Below are 25,623 nucleotides of genomic sequence, written 5' to 3'. Positions count from 1 at the left end.
TCCTTCTGATTTAACATTAGAAGAATTACTCCTTCATCCTCATAGCAAAATAGTTATCTATAGAGGATTCCTCAGATTTATACTCCTCATCCCCTCCAAACAGAAAGTGAAAATATTAAAGATATGTATTTTATTATAGATATTTGAGTTGTGTAAGAATCTATGCTGTACAATGCTTCTCTATGCTCAGTATGCTGTATTTTTTTAATGCTGTGATGCTGTATTATTGTAGATGATGAAATCTATGCTGGAGAGTGCCAATGAGCCAGTGACCGACCTGTCGTATTTCGAATGTCTGGACTCCGTCATGGAGAAATCTAAGGTAGGTAACTCATTCCTCGCCTGTATCACAATGTCTGTGGCGCGGAGAGTGAACTCCCAGAATGTATCCAAGAACTAAGTCGCATGATGGCTGACTGTCGGAGTAGAAAGTGATGCTTTATCAGTTTTTGATTTTTTTGTGTAGAGAATGAATCTGTGAAAATCTCTTTGTCTTGTATATAGAATGAAGTTAAGGTTTGTTTTCATTCGTCTTCATGTTACTTACAAACCTTTGCAATAAAAATTCATATCTTTGTTAATGGCTGAATAATGTATAACTAGAATTTTCCCAAATCCTACTAGATTAATAATTAATTTTGTTTTTTTTAATTTAAATCTTTTAACATTTACAGCCATCTATATTATGAATTATTTATGAATGCCAATATCTGATTGGCTAATCATTTCTAAACTTTTTTTAATGCTATTGACTGATTGGCTGATTGTAAATTAATTGTTTTGAATGCTGTAAACTGATTGGCTGTTTGTATAATACTGTTTTGAATGCTATCGACTGATTGGCTGATTTTGTGAGGATTTTATCACAGGGCCAAGTCTGGGTAAATCTCACCTTCTCTTGTATCTCTTCTATTTTTGTTGTACCCAGAAAGCTTATAACAGACATGCTCAACACCCCACCTCCACCCTCACCCCCATCCCCCACCCTCACAAAAAATCTTGGGTTGATCACATCGTTTTATATTTGCTCACAGAACACATAATCACACACTATCCTAACCTCTGAACTTCACTTGTATTTCAAATGAAACACCCAACCTTCTCAAATGAACTTAATGAAACTTCGAGTGAATGAAAAAACAGTCATTGTGAATGTATATGTCACAGTTGATGGGCCAGTAATTAGTGTAAGGTCGTTATATTGACAATGTACATGTCACAGTTGATGGGCCAGTAATTAGTGTAAGGTCGTTATATTCACAATGTACATGTCACAGTTGATGGGTCAGTAATTAGTGTAAGGTCGTTATATTGACAATGTACATGTCACAGTTGACGGGCCAGTAATTAGTGTAAGATCATTATATTGACAATGTACATGTAACAGTTGATGGGCCAGTAATTAGTTTAAGGTCGTTATATTGACAATGTACATGTCACAGTTGATGGGCCAGTAATTAGTGTAAGGTCGTTATATTGACAATGTTGAGCTTGTTCTGTGTTCCCACAAACTACAGGGTTTTTCAGGGTCAGGGTTCAGCCATGTGAAGGGGGGGGGGGGGACTGGTGCTTTTTCAATGTTATCTTGATTTAGACCTGTTTTTCTATGAACTATTTCTGGGGTTGTGGGTTTTTTTTTCCACTTTGTCTCTGTCAATTTCATCATCAGTTGCATGTTTGTTGTCATTTTTTTGTGTCAGCCTTTGTTGTTTTGATAATTGATTATAATCTCCCCCCCCCCAAAAAAAAAAATTAAAAAAAAATTGTGGAAATGACTTCTATGTCATGTTTTGATAAAAAAAAATATAGCTAGTGCTTTATGCATACACATATGTGAAAATAGAAAAATAATCTTGTATTTATTCATTAATTAGATAAGTAGAAAATAACCAAGCTAGTTACTGTACATGTACCTGGAAAAACTTTGTATTAAGCTTATTGTATATTTCTCTTGTTTATCTGTACTAAGTACATAGCTGGACAACATACATGTGATATACAGAGAGAATTAACAGTGCAGCTATCATCTTACAAGCTCTAGATTGTTTGTTCTTCCTCTTGAAAAATTAAATTAAATATGTTGTTGGTTTAATTTTAAAATATCTTTAGAAACTTCATTTCATAGGATCTGAGGTTTCAAGGCTTTGTAAATTCATGACAAATTTCATTTTATAGTATGGGTTGCCTTTGTGATAATCAGATACTAATATGATCATATGTATTTTTTAAAATTCAGTTTCGGTAATTTTGCTAAAATAAGCATTTATAAAGAACAGATTTCTTCCCCAATGTACAATCCCAGAACCCAATATAGAGAAAGCATGTATGTGTGTAAACATTAACCCCCCACCCCCTGTCTGTTGTCTGTCAACATTATGTTGTGTGTTGTTTTGTTGTTTGTTGCATGTTTAAGCCTGAAAACTCATTACAACAGTGTCTTCTCAAATACTATATGATGGTCCCCTAATAAGCCTAACTGTTAATCAGAGAATGAGCAAGTTGAGATTCTCTGGCCCTGAGCTTGGTTCCTTCGCCTGTCTGTGCGTACTACATGTAAATGTTTACAACTCCTCTCTCCTTGGTATTGTTTTCAATATGAAAAAACTCAGACAATTTGAGGCTTTAAATGTGAATTACATATTTGGATGCATGTAATATTTGCTTTATTCTGATGATATTGAACAGTATATGTGTTGATGATATTGATCTCCTATAAGTTGACCAGTATATGTATTGATGATATTGATCTCCTATAAGTTGAACAGTATATGTATTGATGATATTGATCGCCTATAAGTTCACCAGTATATGTATTGATGATATTGATCTCCTATAAGTTGACCAGTATATGTGTTGATGATATTGATCTCCTATAAGTTCACCAGTATATGTATTGATGATATTGATCTCCTATAAGTTGACCAGTATATGTATTGATGATATTGATCTCCTATAAGTTGACCAGTATATGTATTGATGATATTGATCTCCTATAAGTTGACCAGTATATGTATTGATGATATTGATCTCCTATAAGTTGACCAGTATATGTATTGATGATATTGATCTCCTATAAGTTGACCAGTATATGTATTGATGATATTGATCTCCTATAAGTTGACCAGTATATGTATTGATGATGTGTTTGATGAATCATTACACTACTGGCCACAGGGGCATCGTATCCGCTCTACACTCTATGACATATATATAATAATACACAAGGGAAGAATCACAAGTAGGACACGATTTGTAAACAATGTCATAAAACAACTTACTTCACAAAAGTTACGCAAATCCTCGCACACAATGTTGCAAATGTTGTCAAAAAACACGTTCACACTCAAATATTCCTAATAAACTCGGTAAAAAGCGTTTTTATCCCATTAAAACCGCTGTCTGCTGCAGAAACCCAATCTCTTCGCCCAAGAAAAGATAACTCTGTACTTTCTCTCTCTATATGTTCAGTAATGATAGAAGAAATTTCGGCGGTAAACTGTAAAATGTCTGGGGAAATTTTCGTCATATGTTACTACCGTTAGCATAATAAGTTAACATTCGTTCTGATATATTTGGCATGTACTTTAATTAGCGTAATTTAATATGCAATTGTTTAAAAACAAATTAATATATGTCCTATCATTTAATCTTTTGTAGAAACGTAAATATACTAGGCTATTTTTTTTTAAAGTAGGGGTTGATATTGACAATTAAAACGATGCTAAAATTCCTCTGCAACGACAATTAATTTTGAAGGTTTAATGGGTTGCAAAGACAAAAAATGAATTATGAGTATTTTAATTATTGAATGAAAAAAATAATATAGATTTTTTTTTATGTGAACACCAACGTAGTTTCCCATTAACATTTTAGAGAAGAAAAAAATATTTAAAATTTCCCCAGACATTTTACAGTTTACCGCCGAAATTTCTTCTATCATTACTGAACATATAGAGAGAGAAAGTACAGAGTTATCTTTTCTTGGGCGAAGAGATTGGGTTTCTGCAGCAGACAGCGGTTTTAATGGGATAAAAACGCTTTTTACCGAGTTTATTAGGAATATTTGAGTGTGAACGTGTTTTTTGACAACATTTGCAACATTGTGTGCGAGGATTTGCGTAACTTTTGTGAAGTAAGTTGTTTTATGACATTGTTTACAAATCGTGTCCTACTTGTGATTCTTCCCTTGTGTATTATTATATATATGTCATAGAGTGTAGAGCGGATACGATGCCCCTGTGTACTGGCTCTAAAAAACCCTGTCCGTATGAAAACCCCCTGTCTTCCCCTGTCATCCCCTGTGTTTTCACTGTCGTCCCCTGTACACCCCCTGTGTGCCACTGTACAGAGCCCCTTTATACCCTGTCATCCCCTGTGCGCCCCTGTACACATCCCCCTCTGTGCCACTGGAAGCCCCTGTCACCCCCTGTGTGCCACTGTACAGAGCCCCTTTATACCCTGTCATCCCCTGTGCGCCCCTGTACACATCCCCCTCTGTGCCACTGAAAGCCCCTGTCACCCCCTGTACGCCCCTGTCATCCCCTGAAAGCCACTGTATACCCCTGTGCATGCCCCTGATATCCCCTATACGACTTTTGACTGTGTGTTTTTTTTTCAGTGTTATATTTTTTATTCAACTATTGAAATCACATATGTTATATTTTGAGTTATAAGTCAATATTTGCACTTAACAGCCCCGAATCACAAGACACACTGTTATCGTAATTTTAGAAATGGCGTGTTTTAGTTAATAATTTATTGATACTTAAATAATCTTGCTTACAACTAAAGATTTGAGATTCACCGGGTGGTAAACCGCAGGTGAGGGCGGGGATTATTTTTTAAATCAGGTGTGAAAGGCCTTAGGGCATGTAGTCCTTTAGAGCTTGGGAACATCGCTACTCCCTTATGTTTGAAAAACAGACATAAAAAATACAACATAGAGTGAATTATTTATTTTTTTGAATTGTCTACAGATATATGTACGCTTTACATATGAATATTTTAAATCTATGAATCACATAATTCTTGGTAATAAACAATACAATAGACACTAAGATAAAGCCCGGCACATGGTTTTTAATTTTGTATATATCTAAACATATAGGTGCGCGCTAAAACCAATAAATCAGTCAGAATGTAGAATTTATAAGCAGGTATGTAACGATAGAGTACACCTTTCTTCTTTTTTTAAAACCAAGTTCTTCGTTATATCTTCATTGATTTCCCGTGAATAGCATAATAAAGCTTCAAAAGCTTATATACGATTGCCTAAGAAATTATTTTAGTATGTTTGTATGTTTCTGACCAGCTTATTAGTCTCTTGAATTGAATTTCAGCTGATGATTTATTCTCATTATCAATTTCATTAATTTCTAAAATCTAATTTTCATATCTCTGCAAAGTGTTAACTAATTGCCAGTGAACAGAAATCTGCCGCCAAGGTCAGAACATGTCAATGTGTTTTCTATACATGTAGGAGGTTATTTAGATACTAAGAGAGAGAGAGAGAGAGAGAGAGAGAGAGAGAGAGAGAGAGAGAGAGAGAGAGAGAGAGAGAGAGAGAGAGAGAGAAAGAGAGAGAGAGTTTGCATTGATTTGAATTAAATTCATGAATTGTATAGTTTGCTCGTGAATTAATTTCCTAATAAGTAAACATGCAATCTTAAATTCATTACCTATTCTTTATCATTCTGTTACCCTGTTCATAACATACACAACATACATGTAAATGTAGAACTAGTGTTTTCTATATGTATATTTAGCCTAAGGAGTTTATATAGATACCGAGAGAGAGAGAGAGAGAGAGAGAGAGAGAGAGAGAGAGAGAGATTGCATTGATTTTTAATTGAAAGTAACAAATAGTTTACCCGGGAATTAACTAATAAGTAAACATGCAATCCTAATTATTTAGATTAGACTTAGACCTGTCAAATTGATTTTAAATTCATCAATGTTTTATTCTACACTACATCAATTAATCAAAAACTTGAAGACACATGATTAACAACTAGCTGATTGAAGCTACAGTTTTCAAAGGAGAGGATGTTGACATTTTTTTCACTCGGTCAGTGATTATATAATAGCTACTGTACACAGTTTTCTTGACAATTTGCAGTGCAAGGTAGCGAGATAGGAAAAAAGAGATGATAGACACACGTGTACATGTATACACTGGCGTCGGAAGCAAATTGAAAGTGGGGGGGCTAGACTAATCCTCAGAAATGTTGCGAAAAAACCTATTTTCCAAAATCATGAAAAACCTAATCCGTGGGGGGGGGGGGGGGGGAGGGGGGGGGATACCTATCCAAAAAAATTTTTACCTACCCAAATCATGAATTTCCTAATTCAAGGGGGGGGGGGGGGGAGTAGGCCTATTACTCCAACTTTCTCAAACTTTCAAGGTTAATTTAGGAACAACTATATTTCTATGATGCTATGTGCCTAATGGTTAGGTCTACATTTGCGAAAAAAGTGGGGGGGGGGGCTAAGCCCCCCTAGCCCCCCCGGTTCCGACGCCTATGTGTATATATACACACACTTCCTCAGATCTGAATGGTCGGTCAGTGATTACATATTAGCTATATACTGTATACAGCCCTTCTTGACATTTTGCAGTACACGGTAGCGAGATTGGGAACAATGAGGTGTCAGACACACGTGTACTTGTATACACACATACGTCCTCAGGTCTGGATTCTCGGTAATGATACACAATAATGCAATATGTTGTTTAAACACCCCTTATGACTTGTGTCCAAGTCTGTCAAGTAAAGAAACAAGAAATTGAAAATTTTGATTTTTTAGTTCTGAGAATTTCAAACACGAAAAGATTGAAGAGCTTTAAATTCAGAACATTATTTGGCACAGTGATATGAATTAAAACTGTATATTGCTCTTTTATATTTTTCATTTTTCAAATCAAATTGAATTTAAATAAATGTATGATATTTGTCTAATCCGAAACACGGAACATTGTTTAAGATAATGCATGTATGTATATATTTTACCCCGTCACCGGCATTTATATACAGTCATGCATTAATTCATTCAATAACTGTATCATTGCTCTAATTACATGAGGACAATTCTATACAGTAATGCATATAAATTACTAAACTGGAAAATGCACACTGATAGAAGTTAAAAGTGTCAATGAATAGGTCTAATCCCCCCTTCCAACAAAAATCATCTCTCTCTCTCTCTCTCTCTCTCATTTATACACAAAAATGCTGACAACAAATACCAGCGATTTACATGGACTTCTTAAAGACTTATTTAATTCTATGCATCATTACACTGGACAAAATAGTCAAAATATAGGTGATCATTTCATCATTTCGATCGGTGTATCATAACGGAAATTATATAGAAATTGGTTAAAGTACATGCATTAAATAGATAACGTATGTTTATTTATGTTCATGAAGAAATGTGTTATTAAGTCCAGTGATGAGCCTGTCGACGCCGGGTCAGAAATCTAAATAAAACGCTTCTACTGACCACGGTGCGTCAGATCATTAGTATGCACTTGATCGCATTTACTTATTAGGAGGAGAATGTTATAGTGCAGTGTCCGTGCGTATAATATGGGGGTGCGGGAAACACAGCTCTCCAGTAGTCATCTGGAAGCTGTCTTTCTGCCTCCTCTTTTATACAGGTAAGATAAATTAAAAGGCTTGCGCGCATTCTCAAAAGTAAAGTAAATAGATTCAGATGGTTCAACTAATATTTTATTTTCAGAGATTTTTGTAATGAATATTAATGTTGATAAATTTCATTGTAATTAATATTGATATTTATTGTTAAAATGTCATATTATATAAAAATAAAAGAGTAGTCATCTGGAAGCTGTCTTTCTGCCTCCTCTTTTATACAGACTGGGACACAGGCTATTCCCCAGGTAGAGGAGGAGACATTCCGGAAACACCTTGGCTAGGGCACCCGCCAAGTGTGGGGATGTTGGAACAAAGATCTCGAGGATCTTGATAAATTAAATATCATAACTGTCCATATAACCAAAAGTCGACTTTCATAAAATTGACTGGAGGCATTATGATATAGTGGTGGACGTTAGGATAGGTGTGTGGTTATCTGCACGTGCTGATCATGTTGTGTTATTATGCGCATTAGATCAAGCAGGTTACATGGCACAGAACACTGCAGATTTCATGCACTCCTCCACTTGTTTTCTTTTTTCTTTTTCTTTTTTTTTTTTTTTTTTTACAAATTACAGAACACGGTTATATTTTTAAATGCATGTAATAAAATAAGCGGTTTATCTGTATACAAGTATAGAATTATCTTGATCTGTGTCAATGTTTAGTAAAAATTATTCACGTTTGTAATATATTGCCCTCTATGAAATGCAAAGAAAAACAAGCACTGTCTAAAACATGAATGCTAATTATAAATTTTTAAAAATCCGAGTTATTTAAAGGCTATCTATTTAATTAGCGAGCAGTTAAAAACCGTACAGGGGATGTCAGGGGCATGCACAGGGGTATACAGTAGCTTACAGGGGATGACAGGGGCGTACAGGGGGTGACAGGGGCTTACAGTAGCACACAGGGGATGTGTACGGGGGCGCACAGGGGATGACAGGGTATACAGGGGCTCTGTACAGTGGCACACAGGGGATGTACAGGGGACGACAGTGAAAACACAGGGGGTGACACGGGAAGACAGGGGGTTTTCATACGGACAGGGGATTTTAGATCCATTAGTGTTAAGCCAACTGTATCACTCATAAATCATACTGACATTATACCTGTCATACCACTTCAGATTTAATAATATTTTGAATGGTAAGTTAATATCTGGATCAGTTAATTAGTTAATTACTGGATTAACTAACTGGCCCCTCTTTCTGTCCTGCAGCTGTTGGGAGACTCTATGACTGAGATCACGAACCACGCCAAGAAGGGCGACCTGGAGAACTTCTGTGACTCCGTGGGGAACTTCTCAACATCTGTTTGTGGACTCACTGAGGCCGCCTCACAGGTAATGGACCGTCTCAAAAGTCTTCATGTAGAAGAACAGTCTCTGTACACAGGGATTGATTTGTATGAGTTGTAGATTTTTTTCCCAAAATGGCATGGTTATTTTGTAACGAAAGAATGTAAAATACATATAGAGGTACCGAGGAACTGTCTGTAGAGAAGGACCGTCTTTAAACTCTCTGAAGAGAGGGAGCGCAGCTGATGGAGTGCCAGATCTTCCTAATATGTATGATGAATGAATAATAACATTTGTTTTTCCTTTAAATTACAGGCGGCCTACCTTGTGGGCATTGCTGATGGAGCGTCAGAGCCCTGAAGGCCCGGGCTGGTGGACCAGTCCCAGTTTGCCCGGGCTAACCAGGCCATACAGATGGCGTGTCAGAACCTGGTTAACCCGGCCAGCTCCCAGCAACAGGTACGTCGTTAATCAGTGGTTAATTAGTGGAGGACTAATGACTTACTAATGGACCTGTATAGAGCCTGGTCAATCAAGCCCTGTAGGAGCTTTTACAGATCCAATGTTGGACCAGTCAGATTGCAATACATGGCATCAATTCTCAAACCTCTATATTGCCCCCCTGAATGAGCTTATTGAGCCAACTGGTGATAACATCATTATTGCCCCTCTTTGAATGAGCTTATTGAGCCGACTGGTGATAACATCATTATTGCCCCTCTTTGAATGAGCTTATTGAGCTGACTGGTGATAACATCATTATTGCCCCTCTTTGAATGAGCTTATGTTGTATTAGAATTTATTTCATAATTCCCAATAGCCACAAAGTTCAGGAAATAATATAAGCAAACTTTTTAACGTGAATGTTTAAGATCTAAATTTTCAGTGAAATGGGAGGTAATTTTCAAAGATAATTTCATTTTATTCTTAACAAATCGGGTTATAAGACATCATTTTTTGCAAAAAGAATTAAGTTTTTAGACAAACTGATTGCTTGTAGCAGAACCTGTCTGAGTTACATATATCTCAAGGAAGTATCTCCTTATATATCCTGCTATAGGAGCTGTTTGATTACAGACTAACTGCCTTTGAGCTGTAACTCTGTATTATGTGGCTAACGTAGCCTGGCTTCTAGCAGATCAATGATGCTCCATGATATATAACAGGATTTAAAGCAGTGTACTTTTATCAAGACCAACTCACTCAGAATCCATACAGCATAATTTACCCCTTCTCCTCCTCTCCAGAATTTATTGCTGTAAATAAATCATTTGCTTTTTTAACATCAAAGAAACTATATGATTTGTTTGTGCATTGATTTATTAATATACAATTGGAAAGCCCCCTTTTAGAATTGGTGAAATCAAATCATAGCACGATGTTCTGTCCTCATTTGTTGGTTATTTTGATTTATTTCAGTAATCAAAGTAAATTGATTTCCTTTTTGTCCTTTGTTTAGTATTACATGTCGGAAAGCTGTAGGTCAATGGTAGGTGACCTTTCACCCCTGGGGTCATGACCTTGGGGTCACGTAACCCTGTGCATTGTGTCCCTTAGTTACCGTGTAGATCTGTGTGTGGAATGTTTATTATCTTTTTCAAAATATTTTTTTGGGTTAAATTGCGTACACAGAGTTATTTACCGCCATATTGTTGTGTTGTCAGCCTTCCATGTTTAAAGACAAAACAAAATCTGGGTTAAGGTCATGAACAATTTTGGCTCAAGGTCGTTGTGTTTTTAGTGCTTAATGATTAGTTACATTTTGTCAATCTTTTAAGTCTTCTATTTCATGCTTTATTGATTGAGCATATTTTTAAGAAAGGTAAGAAAGATTTGTTGTAGCATTAATTTATTACATGGCTAATATTGTATTTGCAACATTTTTTGTTTAAACAGCTTCTATTGTTTGAAAGAAAGAAGGTACAGTGTGTAACAATGTCTGGGTCATTTCAACTCGTATACGACTTTAAATATCTCCATAATTATTCATGTTGTCAGATTTTTTATGATCATTCTCTTTAATTAAACATATTTATATTTCAAATTACCATTGTATTAAAAATATTCAACATACAAGAACACAATTTTCTATGATCTTAGAAAAATCTTACTCACTTTAATGTTTATGCTTTAGAGATACTTTGGTTCATCCATATTCATGAGTTGTATTTTTCTTTCATCAGGAGATTTAAATATTCATTATATTAGGTACATGCATATTTATGTATTTTTTCTCTTTTGTATCACACGCTTTTCAGAGGCGGTCTCTGCATGATGTAAGATATCACGACGTAATTGTATACTTCCCAGAATTCTGTAAACTTCCTGTCCATATAACATGTAGAATCATTATACTGTTGTGTAAGCTTCTCTGTAGAGAGTTCGTCTGTATGACTGGTAGCCATGGTAACACATTTCTTGTTGTCAAAGAGGAGCTTCATTGTGAAAATTAAATCATTTTCTGTTACATTTTTCATCAGACATCTTGACGAGGGGGTCGTTTAAAATGTTATACTGTTGCTTAGTAAAAGTTACCATGGTACTGTGTGTATTACCATAGGAACTGTGTATCTATCATATGAACTTTGTATATCTGTAGTGATTGTATAGACTCGGCGAGATTGAACTCGCTAGAACTTGATTATCTCAACCTCTGCAACTAGGGTACATCAGTAGGTTAAACGTGTCTCAACTGCAGGCAATTTCTATTTTACTTTTATACAGACTGAGTTAGATTTTACGTTTATACAGACTGAATTAGATTTTCTTTGTAGCTGGCAGTTGTCTCAACCTCAAAAGGTTACTTGACTCGGGGATATTGACCATATTAACTAGTTAGCCTCTGTTCATGGTCTCTGTTATATGGTGTAGAGCAATAATTCAATAGTCGCTGTTCATGGTCTCTGTTATATAGTGTAGAGCAACAATACAATAGCCTCTGTTCATGGTCTCTGTTATATAGTGTAGATCAACAATTCAATGGCCTCTGTTCATGGTCTCTGTTATATAGTGTAGAGCAACGATACAATAGCCTCTGTTCATGGTCTCTGTTATATAGTGTAGATCAACAATTCAATAGTCTCTGTTCATGGTCTCTGTTATATACATGTAGTGTAGAGCAATAATTCAATAACCTCTGTTCATGGTCTCTGTTATATAGTGTAGAGCAACAATTCAATAGTCTCTGTTCATGGTCTCTGTTATAAAGTGTAGAGCAATAATTCAATAGCCTCTATTCATGGTCTCTGTTATATAGTGTAGAGCAAGAATTCAATAGTCTCTGTTCATGGTCTCTGTTATATAGTGTAGAGCAATAATTCAATAACCTCTGTTCATGGTCTCTGTTATATAGTGTAGAGCAACAATTCAATAGTCTCTGTTCATGGTCTCTGTCATATAGTGTAGAGCAACAATTCAGTAGCCTCTGTTCATGGTCTCTGTCATATAGTGTAGAGCAACAATTCAATAGCCTCTGTTCACGGTCTCTGTTATATAGTGTAGAGCAACAATTCAATAGTCTCTATCCATGGTCTCTGTTATATAGTGTAGAGCAACAATACAATAGTCTCTGTTCATGGTCTCTGTTATATAGCCACAATAGGGGGATGAATTTTTATACATAGAGAAAATCTCTAAAAAATCTTCTTCTCAGAACTATTAGGCCAGGAAAGCCCAAATCTGAGTGAGAGCATTTCCAAATCGTATAGATTCAAGTTTGTTAAAATAATAGTCCAGTGGTATGGTGAGGAAACAGTGGGGGATACATTTTTACATAGGAATATATAGAGAAAATCTTTAAAAATCTTCTTTTTAAAGACCATTTGACCAGAAAAGCTTTAACTTGTGTAGAGGCATCCTCGGGTAGTGTAAATTCAAAATCACAGTCCCTAGTGGTAGGGCAGGGCCGTGATGGCGGTTTGAATTTTTACAAAGGAATATATAGAGAAAATCTTTAAAAATATACTGGGAAAGTTTTTCGGTCCAAAACTCACTACTTAGTGTGAAAGCACAGGTTATGCAGATATAAGTTTGATGAAACCATGATACCCTAGAAAAAAGTGGGGCCACAAAATGCGGGGGGGGGGGGGGGGAGTATAAAAATACTTCGAAAAAAATCTTATCTACCAAAAATGTTTATTCCCCAAATCATGGAATTCCTAATCCGTGGGGGGCTTAGTCTCCAACTTCTCAATCTTTTAAAGTAAATTTATATATATATATAGGAACAATTATCTTTGCTGCGAGAAAAAGTGGAGGAGGGGGGGGGGGGGCTGAACCCTCTATGATGCTAGGTGCCTAATGGTTAGGTCTAACTTTGCAAAAAAAGTTAGGCTAGGCCCCCGCTAGCCCCCCCCCCCCCCCCCCCCCGGTTCCGATGCCTATGAGATATTGTAGTGTTAAATCTAAAGCAAACTAGCGTGGCGCGGCGCCATGCCCTATTTTATCAGCGCCATACCCTTTTTCCAAACGCCATGCACTTTTAAAAATAAATATCAAAGTACTGAAGAACTGACGGGAGTTGATTTTGTCGATGTTTTCAATGATATGTTATTTTGCATGACAAGTACATGTATACGTAGTTTCTAATTTGAATTACGCATATTTTTATAATATGAATTTTTGAACTTTTTCGACTAGAATGTCGAGAAACCTCCATATGAATCATGTTAAATAATATTTAAAGATAAAATTAATTCAATCAAACTATGTATCAGTGGTAGAAATATTTCTCGAAAATTGTATGGATCCAAGCAATATTGAACTCTAGTCTCGTTCAACCAAACGCTCGGCTGACACCGTAAATCTCCGACAAGGGTTTACGGAGACAGCCGAGCGTCGAGTTGAACGAGACTATATTGAACTCTGGCGTAGGAATACATACGACTACAAAAAATATTTAAATTGTTCGTACCATTTAAAATCTGACTATTTTTAAGGTATTTGTAAATAAGTTTCCTTGAAAAACAATGATTTAGCATTCATTACATCGAATTCATCAATTATTTTCAAGAACTAAGTATTGTCAGGAGCAATGATTTGTGCTGAGGTCCAAAAACTGTTTCACTTTCGGTTTGTCCGAGTGACTGCATAGGAGAGTTGATTAAAAATCAACTCCCAAAAAGTGATGCCCTATTATTGAAAGTAAATTTAATTTAAAGTTAATGCAAAGTTAACCAAAACTCGCTTGACTTGACGCTCGAGTGACCAGAGAAATAGACTATACAGGTAAACTGGAGAGGCCCAAGCTGTACAATAATTGTCATCCGCATTTTATGAGGATGGTTGCGTATCGGTGTCGAAGACAATCTATGAGAGCTCTTTTGCAATTGACCATTACACCCCTGCGAATGTTACTAATTGTCATTCAAACTTAGACCACGTGGTTTTATTTGACCCTTTCAGTTTCGCAGTTTAAATTGTGCCTCGTGTTTATAGAATATTTCTTAGAATCTAGGTACTTGTAATCAAATATAAAATCTAGACGTTTATTAATTTTAAACTTTATCTTTATTAATTGGTTAATACAATGGGTTCGAGAAGAAAATGTGACAATAGAAAATATAGGGTTTTTTCTGCTGTTGCAACAATTAACATGCTTTGGAGCAATCCCCCCCTCTTCTAAGGATTAATTTTTGATCCGCGCCTGACCTAGAAATAGCATCAATAGTGAAACAGACTATACTATTTTATGCAGAACGTTACTTGAAAATGGCTCAATAGACTAAGTGTTTTTACAAAACTGACACCTATTCTTTATCTAAAAAGCAAAGTATTGCACACCAAAAGCATAAAACATGGCTATGAATTTATTACGCAACGCAATGTTTACATTTTCAACCACGTGTAGAGTGGTTAAACAGGAACGATAACTCTTTTCTGAATATCACCGTTTAGTTTAAATAACTGCTAGATGATGCAATAAGACAAATATCTTAACAGATTTTCATGTTTTAACATAAATCAAAGTAGGATGTGATATAAAAACGACCAGTACTTACGTATTTTGAGAATATTATCCAAACACTTAAACCTTCGCTCGAGATTTCAGAGGAACGTAACAATTCTCGGGAGAGTCTCGTGAACTTTCATTCGAACACCTCTGGATTTATTACATACTTAGCAACGATAAGAAAACATTCCGAACACATTCGCAAGAGTGCATTTTTTTCATACATTGACAACAAGCATGACATAATAGAACGTCAAAACTATCCCGTCTTGTCTTCCTCGACTCAAAACATATACAATTTATAATTTTAAGTAATCGAGTGATAGCTTTACAAGTGTTATCATGTTCAGACAATGAATATCGTGCCATACACATACGCTTCTTTTCCTTTATGAGTAAATGTCTTATTAAACAAAGTAAACACACCGCTGTGTGACCCACCTGTCTATAGCAAAAAGCCCATAGTTAAGCAATGAACACCAGTTCATTTAAATTTTCTAACTACCTTTAAATCACTCGCGCTTTAGCTTTTCACACGCAAGTCACTCATTAATGACAAATAACGAATTGTATACGTATTTTACCATTATGCCAATCATGACAATGAGCAAGTTAAACAACAAGTGCGACCGGTCATCACGGAATGCTTACTGACCATTTGTACTTGATTCACCATCTGATGTTTTAGATGTCCGCGTTTGCCTTGCATGGATTTATATATACGGTATTTTGTTGGATTGTGTTAGCATGAATAGTGTACATTTTTGCCATATTTCATACATATCTGTCTTACATATAACATGGTTATACCTGCACAAGTACAATGTTTGTACACAAATAAATCTTACGTGTGCTGATGTAGACAAAACACCCTGTTAGATGGTACATTATATTAAATTGAACATGAGTAATATTAAATATATAACTTATATATAATAAGTAAATATATAACATAGGTAATCACAGATTACAAAGCTTACCAAGAAGAGACATCACCCTTATAAGACTTCACCTTTATGAGACCACCTTTATCATATTAAATGAAAATCACACTTTATGATCTTGGATATTCATGGATTCTGTTTGGACACAATATCGTATATCATCGTTAAAAAATTGTATGATAATCATTTGTTCATATGTTAATCAATACAATATTATAAAAATAAATGTTGCATCCTATCATATTTACAACATATATCATATAATACAATAAAACACCTTAATAAACAATGATGAGATATAATATTGTAACGTATGATATGACATTGTATTGTGTTATACGTTATTGTATTTGATCACATAATACAATATAATACATAAAACAATATAGTATTATATAACAATATCATATTACATAATACATCATAACATTGAAACATATATTATATTGTATAATATTGTATGATACTGTGTCATTTTTTATACATAATATGATATTGTATCATATGATACAATAAAATTTGATACAACATTGTATCATATCAAATGATACAATATTATGTGATAAAGTAAAATATTATATAATACAATATCATATTATACATATTGTATCATATGATACAATAATATATTTTACAATGTCATACAATACAATTTCATGTGATGTGATCATATATCATATTATAAACCAATATCATATTATACAATATCGTATGATACGATATTATAAAATATTACAGTATCAAATCATACAATTTCATGTGATATAATTCTATGATACAGAAACTAATATCATATTATACAATATCGTATGATACAATATTATAGAATATACAATATTGTATCATATGATACAATATTATATTTTGCAATATCTTACGAATAGTTATGTGATAAAATAATAAATTAATAATACAATATAATATTATACAAAATTGTATCATAATATACAATACTATACATAACGATATCATGATACAATATCATATATGAACATAAAATATCAAAAAAATTTATATTATATCATATCGTATCATATAACTTTTTATAATATTACATATGATATTATATTGTATCATATTAAACAATATTGTTTCATACCATACAATACTATATCATAGGAATCATGTTATATCATTTATCAACAAACAAATCTTTCTATCGAGCAGGTTTGAGTGAGGTAGGAGATTTCTTTAGCATCCTTGATAATGGAGATCAGGCTCTGCATCTGAAGCAACCTCTGCGTTTCATTTATAATATAGTTAAATCAACTATGCAAGCTATCATCTATGAAACATGTGACCTGTTCCAAAAAAACTAAACCTTATCCAGCATCTGAAACCTATGGCTCAGATTCAGCATACAAGCTTGTCAGGTGCATCAGTATACATAAGACGCATCTCCATGCAAGTTTGGTGAAGTTCAGACCAGTAATAACTAAGATATCATCATCAGAGGGCACTAGCAATTAAAACCTTAACCTGCTCCAGCATCCGCAATCTATGGCTCAGATTCAACATCCATGCCTGTCAGGTGCATCTGTATCATAAGACATACCATCCATTCAAGTTTGGTTAAGTTAAGACCTGTAATAACTAAGATATATTTTTAGCATCCTTGATAATGGAGATCAAGCTCTGCAACTGAAGCTTCCTCTGTGATTCATTTATATAACAGTTTAATCAACTATGCAAGTTTGAAATAGTACTATTATCTATTAAACATGTGACCTGTTTAAAAAAACTTAACCATATCCAGCATCTGAAACCTATGGCTCAGACTCAGCATTCAAGCCTGTCAGGTGCATCAGTATCATAAGACGCACCATCCATGGAAGTCTGGTGAAGTTAGGACAAGTAGTAACTAAGATATAATCATCAGAGGGCACCTGTTTCAAAAACTTTTACCAGCTCCAAAAACCTTAACCTCCTCCAGCATCCGAAATCTATGGCTCAGATTCAGCATTCAAGCCTGTCTGGTCCATCAGTATCATAAGACGCACCATCCATGGAAGTCTGGTAAAGTTAGGACAAGTAGTAACTAAGATATAATCATCAGAGGGCACCTGCAACAAAAACTTTAACCAGCTCTAAAAACCTTAACCTCCTTCAGCATCTGTAACCGATAGCTCAGATTCAGCACCAAAGCCTGCCTGGAGCATCAGTTTTATAAGACACACCATCCATGCAAGTTTTGTGAAGTACGGACCAGCAGTGACTTAGATATTGCTATCAAAGGGCACCTGCAACAAAAACTTTAACCTGCTCCAAAAACCTTAACCTCCTCCAGCATCCGAAACCTATAGCTCAGATTCAGCACTCAAACCTGTCGGGTGCATCAGTATCATAAGACACACCATCCATGCAAGTTTGGTGAAATACGGACCTGCAGTAACTTAGATATTGCTTTCAAAGGGCACCTGCAACAAAAACTTTAACCTGGTCCAACAACCTTAACCTCCTCCAGCATCTGAAATTTAGGACCCAGATTCAGCATCCATGTATTTCAAGTCCATTAGTAGGTCCAGATGCATCATCCATGCAAGTTTGGTGAAGATAGGACAAGTAATAGCTTAGATACAGGACCTGCAACAAAAACTTTAACCAGGTCCGGACGCCGACGCCGACACCGACGCCGACGCCGATGGTATAGCATAAGCTCCCCCTGACTTCGTCTCGGTGAGCTAAAAATGGAGGAAGCATACTCGGTTGTGTTTTTTGCATGAAGGATATACATATTGAATTGATTTGATTTTTTGGTCGATTTGGTTTTTTGTTTATGTTTTTTTTTTTGGGTGGGGGGGGGGGGTTGTTTGTTTGTTTTTGTTTTTTGTTTCTTTTTTGAGCCGATTTAGACAGAACCCCCTGGAAGTTAATAAATTATATCATGTTTTAAAATGTTCATTCTTAAAAATCAAAAAGAAAGTTTCTTCAAAATGTAATGTTAGATTATTTTAAACCCGGTCATACATGAGGCAATATTAAAACTGCGATTGGAAAACACTCGCTCTACGTAAACCTTTTCATGACTAATTAATATGCCTTGAGCAAATCTGCTTATAAAAGCTCTATATCATTTTTCTCTTCAATTTAATATCAGATGGCGTTTTCAAGTTGTTTGTCGCGCATTGTCTCAGGATGAGAATACTCTGTACGAAAAAGATATGAAATGCAGGTACATGTATTTATTTATTTACATGGTACACCTCCAACACCTCCAGCAATTTTTAAATAACTCGGGTTTTTCTTCATTGTTCCTTCTTATTTCATAAATTATGGTTAAAGCTGATAAAATTAGGATTAGAACAAACTGAATATAAATCAGCATAAATTGTGTATACCATCTTTACGCTAAATGCGTTTGACACTGGACTTCCTTTCTGTGTCAAGGCTAATATGAAATTTAAATGAACTTGTTTGCAGGACTTGAAGCGCTTAAACTGATGCGGTGAGGTGAAAAAATAATGCAGACTATAAGAAGTCTACCATCATTACTGCAGGAAGGTGTGGGAATGTTTGTTCGCACATAACATTATATTTACATTCTACTGTGCTTCTTTCCATTAAATGCCTCTAAATGCAACACCTATTCACTGCGTATGAATTTACGAGTAATTTACATAAGTAGTTCTCAAACAGTGATTTTTATGTTATCGGTTAAAAATGTATTTCATGAATGTTGTCAAAACATCATGTTTTTTTAATAATTATTCAACAAAAAAGTTGACTTTATAGTTGAAAGCAAAATTTCAAGAGTTATTTTTCATGGATTATATTTTCATGCTCGTCGATCTCAACTCAACAGTCTATGTAATAACCAGTTTAAACCGGTTTTATATAACAGCTGTTCTTGCTGTTACTTATTCACTCCCTCCGTGATCTGCACTTTATATCGATTTATTTAAGTAAACAATTGATTTCGTCAGTAAGGGAATGTAAATATAAGCATTAAATGATTTATTTTTGAGGTCGTCGTGGGTTATTCAATTTGACTGCTCACCTGACGGCAGTTATTGACACGACGACGTCACAAATAAATCATTCAATGCTTTAATATAGACTCCTGGAAATATTGATATATGGGTGGTACATTTATTCATCCCTTTGAATTTTAAAATTTTTACAATATTTCCAGGAGAATACATTTTTATAATATCTTGGAAATATAAACATCATAGAAACACCTTATTTTCCCCGGTGATAGTTATATGTTGAGTGCGGGTGTCCCATGTAACCCCGATTTTCGTCACTGGGTGAAATGTTAATAAATGGTGGTAATTTCATTCAAACTTATCTAGCTAACTCTCAACTTGTCTTTATTATTTTAATACTTCAAGATCAGATTGGAATAGGCTCTACCCATTTAAAATCCATGCCTCGAGCATGCACTTGTCTTAATTGCATTGTTTTCTTTGTTTATTGAGCTATGATTTAGTTTGTCTAAAAAAAATTATTGTCTAGCAATAAGAACATTAACTAGACACGATCTCGTTGCGAGCAACGAGGAGGTCTTCCGTCCGATTTTTAAAAGGTAAATCACGTCATCGACTTTACTTTTCGACAACAAAACATGATATGGAAATAGGAGTGAAGTACTAATGCTTACCTGTATTGTTTTTTATAAGTTCTCTTACGTTGCTTTTTAAATACTTGCATTTCTTTCAATTGAAATAGACAAGATTAAACTTTTTTACCTATGGCCCCTAATATCCCTAGTTAGGTAACGCATGAGAAAATCATTATATTACACATTCTCTTAAATTATTTGATATTTGTAAATATCTCTTGATTCAGACGATGTTCATTCGATAGTATGAAAAAATCCCAAGATTTCCCTTTTGAAACGCCCCTTCTAGCTTGTCAGGTTTTAATACACGGCTAAAAAAAGAACGTCTACGGGGATTTTGCATTGCATCAGCCATTATAAAGCCCGGATGATAACTTTAAAAAATTGTGCTAGATATTCCGAAAGACTTCCGAATTGAGGAAAGATTCCCCATTATAAATATCCGTAGGAAATCTGTTTTCGATCCTGTGAATGTTTACGAAGGAAAAATGGTAATTTGTAAATGAAGTTTGACCCCTAAAAACGTTATTACCTAATTACGTAACACATGTTAAAATCAATATATTTCTTGGATACGATGGTTATGCTAAGTATGTGTGCAATAATATACGTTGCAGTACACGTAGTTTTCCCTGTCAATTAAGCCATATTTCAATGAAAAAATTATGTACATGTTGAAACTCGTTCAATCCGGATGTTGTTTATTACGGCATGCTGCCCAATCCGGCGACATTATTCAGCCCCTTGACATTTTCCCATAATTTTTGTTTAAAAAAAATTTGTGCAATCCGGATCCTATCTATTCTGTTAACCGGCGCAATGAAAAAGCCTACTGCATATTATTAGTGAGAGATATCTCCCGTAGTCCGTCCACTTATCGATCGATCGACCTTCTGCGAGATATTAATGCTCAATTATTGACCAATTTTTCTGTCGTTGCTATTGATTTAAACAACTGTTAATATAGATCCAAAGAAGCAACTTTTTTCAGTTAACACCGTAAAGTCTTGTTATGAATTGCAATTGGATAATTAGATTATAGTTCACCCAATTTTTTTCAGGCCGTGATTCAGGATACTGCGGGAGTAAGACTGCCGATATCGTTTGTTATCTCCGCTGCATGGCTACACGTACAGAGTTGCATATTATTCTGTCAAAATGCTCAATTTTTTTTTTATATAAAATTCTCATTTATATTAATATTTATCTATTGTTTCCCTGCATCAAAACAGTTCTCGCCATCAGGTATTTCAGCCACCTGTTGACTTGTTAATGTTTTGTTTAACAATTTACGGTTAAGCATGCACTTTTCAGGTAAATCGGATGTTTGAAAGATTATCAATAACGACGATTTAATTCAAGGATTTCCATCGTATGTATTCCGTTATGGATTTATTGTTTGAAAAAAAATATTTAAAATGAAAATTTGTACCGTAAATAAGATCGATGAAATCTAATATAATTCAGAACAATTGAACATTTTGCAAGAATACACGATCAGGACCTACTGCATTAAATACTAAAATTAATTTGCAACAATATCCTCCAAACCGGATGTTGCCTAATCCGGCCATTTTTTTCTTCAGAACCACCCTCCGCCGGATTAGACAAGTTTTGTTGTGTATTCGCAAAATAATCGACATAAAAGGGTTTTGCGTTATTTCGCGGCGTGTTTAAACTGGCCCCTTACATCGAAGCTAGTATGATTGTATTACGACTCTGACATCTGTTTTTTTTATATAATCTATTATAACATATAAAATATACAGCATGACTATTTAAACAAAAATAAAGCAGTGTACATTTGTTCATTAATAGTTTTGATGTTTACGTTGTTTATAATCATTGCAAAACATGCAGGATGAATAAACTCAATCATTCGGAGGATGAAACCCAACGGTTTCCTTTTTTAAACATTCCACTGATGTATTTTGGGGGGTTTTTGTATGCCCCAAATTTATTTTTATTTACTTTGAATATTTCTAACGTTGAAAGGAGAGCACTTCCGTTTAAATACGTCTATAAATTTGTAAGATTATTCATTAGGTTTGCAAGGAAAATTATTTGATACTGTAATGGCCGACAAATCGGAACATGCAGCTTGAAGAAATTTCTCAACTTATTATACCTCGAAACGTTATTTCAAATCAGGCACCAAACAATGAAGGGAAATGGAAATATTCGGCGGATCCAAATGTTAAAATATTCTTATGATAAAAATTGGTATTTATGGCAAACAGATTAAATCATTTTTTATCTCTTAAAGATATAATCGCACCTGTGTTTTGTATCCATCTCTTTTAAACTCTTTATAGACAAATCTGTCAAAATTCGTGGTCGTTTCACCCTCTTGTTGCAACCCCAAACCCCGCTGAAATGTTAACAATCGATGCGCTGATGAACGAAAGACTAGACTAGAAAAACTTGCTGCATGGGCCGTCTAACATTATTAATTTCAATGATGAATTCAGAAACTTTTACATTCCAAAAAGTGTCATTTTTTGTTAAGTTACAGGAACATTGTCATTCATGCACATAAAATTTGTACAAATTAAGTTATAAGTTATTCAACCAGTGTTTGAAATTTGAGACCGTTCTTGAAATATTTGGGAAAGAAATCTTAGGGGTCATCCTTTCATCTTCTTATCGGGCCCGTGTAACAAATTTGAGCCATTTCCGAATAAATGTGTGCACAAAATCGTTAATAAAAGAATGCAGGTAACGGGAGCTTTTAACACGGGAGCAGGGAGTGCTTTAAAACTCATATTTACATGTATTAATTTACCTTGTAAAATTATCAGTCATAGGCATTAGATAACTGATATTGCCTGATTGGCGAATTTGATTTGCCTATTGACTCCATGACATCTACAATTTCGCTTAGTTAAACGTACACATTTTGAAAAAAAATTGTATATAACACTGGCGTCGGAAGCAAATTGAAAGTGGGGGGGGGGGGGGGGGGGGGGGGCTAGACTAATCCTCAGAAATATTGAGATAAAAAGTAATTCCCAAAATCATGGAAATCCTTATCCGTAGGTGGGGGGGGGGGGGCTGGACTGCATCTGAATCCAACTTCTGTCTTTCAATGTATATTTAGGAACAATAATCTTTCCTGCGAGAAAAAGTGTGTGTGTGGGGGGGGGGGAGGGGCTGAACCCTCTATCAGGCTATGTTTGTAATGGTTAGGTATAACTTTGCAAAAAAAGTGGGGGGGGGGGGGGGGGGGCTAAGCCCCCCCCCCGGTTCCGACGCCTATGTATAAGCTTGTACTCCAAAGGTGTTGTACTTTACAGAACGTTTTTTACGCGATCGCCGAACGCTTCTTTTTGGGGAAGAACAGTCCTAATCAGACAGCAAATACATAATACAGCATACAAACGTTTTTATTAATATAATTATATATAATTTATGAATAAACTATTTAAGTGTGCTTGAATATGCAAATTTTAAAGCCAATTCGATTTGTATTAGACAATTAATCTACTAAGTCTAGTGTTCGCTACTCGATCTTCAACTGTCCGAATACAGTCAAAACTTTTACAATGAATGTACATGTACATTACATTTTTAAAACTCACATATTCTTTCAGAATCAAAAAAAATTAATTTATAAATGAATAAAATCAGCAATGAGTTTGCTTTTTAATGAATCTGACTACCACTGAGAAGAGGTAATACCAATATTGTGACCCTTATTATTTTACGGCCTGAATGTAAATAAAACCTCAACTTGTTTAAAAATGGTTTGTTTTATCGTGCCCGTACCTACCGCAAGCATGTAACATTGGACTTCTTAAGCTGCCTTATCTCGAACGCTTTTTAAATATATTTCAACTTTTACTTACTACATCCTGCTAAACTCTCTCTCTCTCTCTCTCTCTCTCTCTCTCTCTCTCTCTCTCTCTCTCATAACTCATAAAAATTCTAATATTTTGTTAGCCAAATGAAGTATCACATTATCATAGATATGTGAATATCGCCTATATTTTGTTGAAATTGGTAGTGTAATGCATTTAATTCTCAGCAGCAAAATGTCACAAACGGACACAAGTGAATTTATTTACATTTCAAATCGTACGACTGTAAAACGTACAATTGTATTATATTCATTGATGGCAGCTTTTTTTTCCCTTTATTATACGAACTATGATTTAAATCGATGGTTTGATGCATCGTTAACCAATATAGTTGGAAATGAAAATAACAACGAATCAATGGGCATTGGAATGTGTGATAACGTATAAACACGAGAAGCATGTGTCCTACAGTGAATCGGCTGTCCACTAGCGCGGCATCTCCTCCGCCCGTGTTATGAAAATGTACATCAACGTGGTGGGTTTGAACTGTTAACGTTTGCAGTTTGATAACTGAATTTTATTTTCCAACAATAAAACTGTTTCATGACATAGACAAGAACACAAAGAACGCCTTTTTTTCAATGACAGCCATACTATATCTATTTTTTTTTTTAATTACGAGAGCAAAACAGCAATACTTCGTAGGTAATAATATAGTTTTTTTTTTATTTACTCTTTAATATCGTTAAAATCTGAATTCATTGTGTTTGCAGCTACATAAATAAACCCGTGTGTGCATTACAACAATGCGTATATCTTGTGTATTGGATAACGGCAGACCGCTCGCTAGTCCAGCCGCGACCTATTTTCTCGGCCACGGGCCAGGATCGGATACGTATAATTGTTTACATACATGAAGCTCGGAATACAGCTAGCAAGATTTTAAATGCGACTCAAATACATTGCATAGAAGCAATTCTTATACACATAATATATTTCCCTAGAAAAGAATTAAACTGTTTAAACACTTTCCGAATGCAAGCTAGTACACTGTCTATGGTATTAGGTAATGGTATAATCTTTTTTATTTACTATTAAAATCATTAAAATCGGAAGTTTTGTGTTTGCAGCTACATAAAAAAAACCCATGTGTGCATTACAGCAAGACGCAAATCTTGTGTATTAGATAACGGCAGACCGCTCGCTAGTCCATTCGTGACCTATTTCCTCGGCTGTGGCAAGGGATCGGATACGTAATTGTTAACATACACAGTTCGGTATACAGCTAGATTTTAAATGCGACTCAAATGCATTGCATAGAAACAGTTCTTTTATCCATAATGTGTTTCACTAGAAAATAACTAAAATGTTTAAACACTTTCCGTGTGTAAACCGGTACCCTTTATG

The 25,623-nt window shown here is 34.9% G+C and overlaps 1 pseudogene; it reads left to right on the top strand.

The window, feature by feature from the left end:
* LOC128171437 (talin-2-like) overlaps nt 1-25,623 on the top strand; it is a 333,309-nt pseudogene that overhangs the window by 113,481 nt on the left and 194,205 nt on the right.

This window comes from Crassostrea angulata, chromosome 2 (genome assembly GCF_025612915.1).
Source record: "Crassostrea angulata isolate pt1a10 chromosome 2, ASM2561291v2, whole genome shotgun sequence".
NCBI classification, from domain to species: domain Eukaryota; kingdom Metazoa; phylum Mollusca; class Bivalvia; order Ostreida; family Ostreidae; genus Magallana; species Magallana angulata.
The sequence above is the reverse complement of the archived record's forward strand: the minus strand, read 5'-3'. Positions and strand labels throughout refer to the sequence as shown.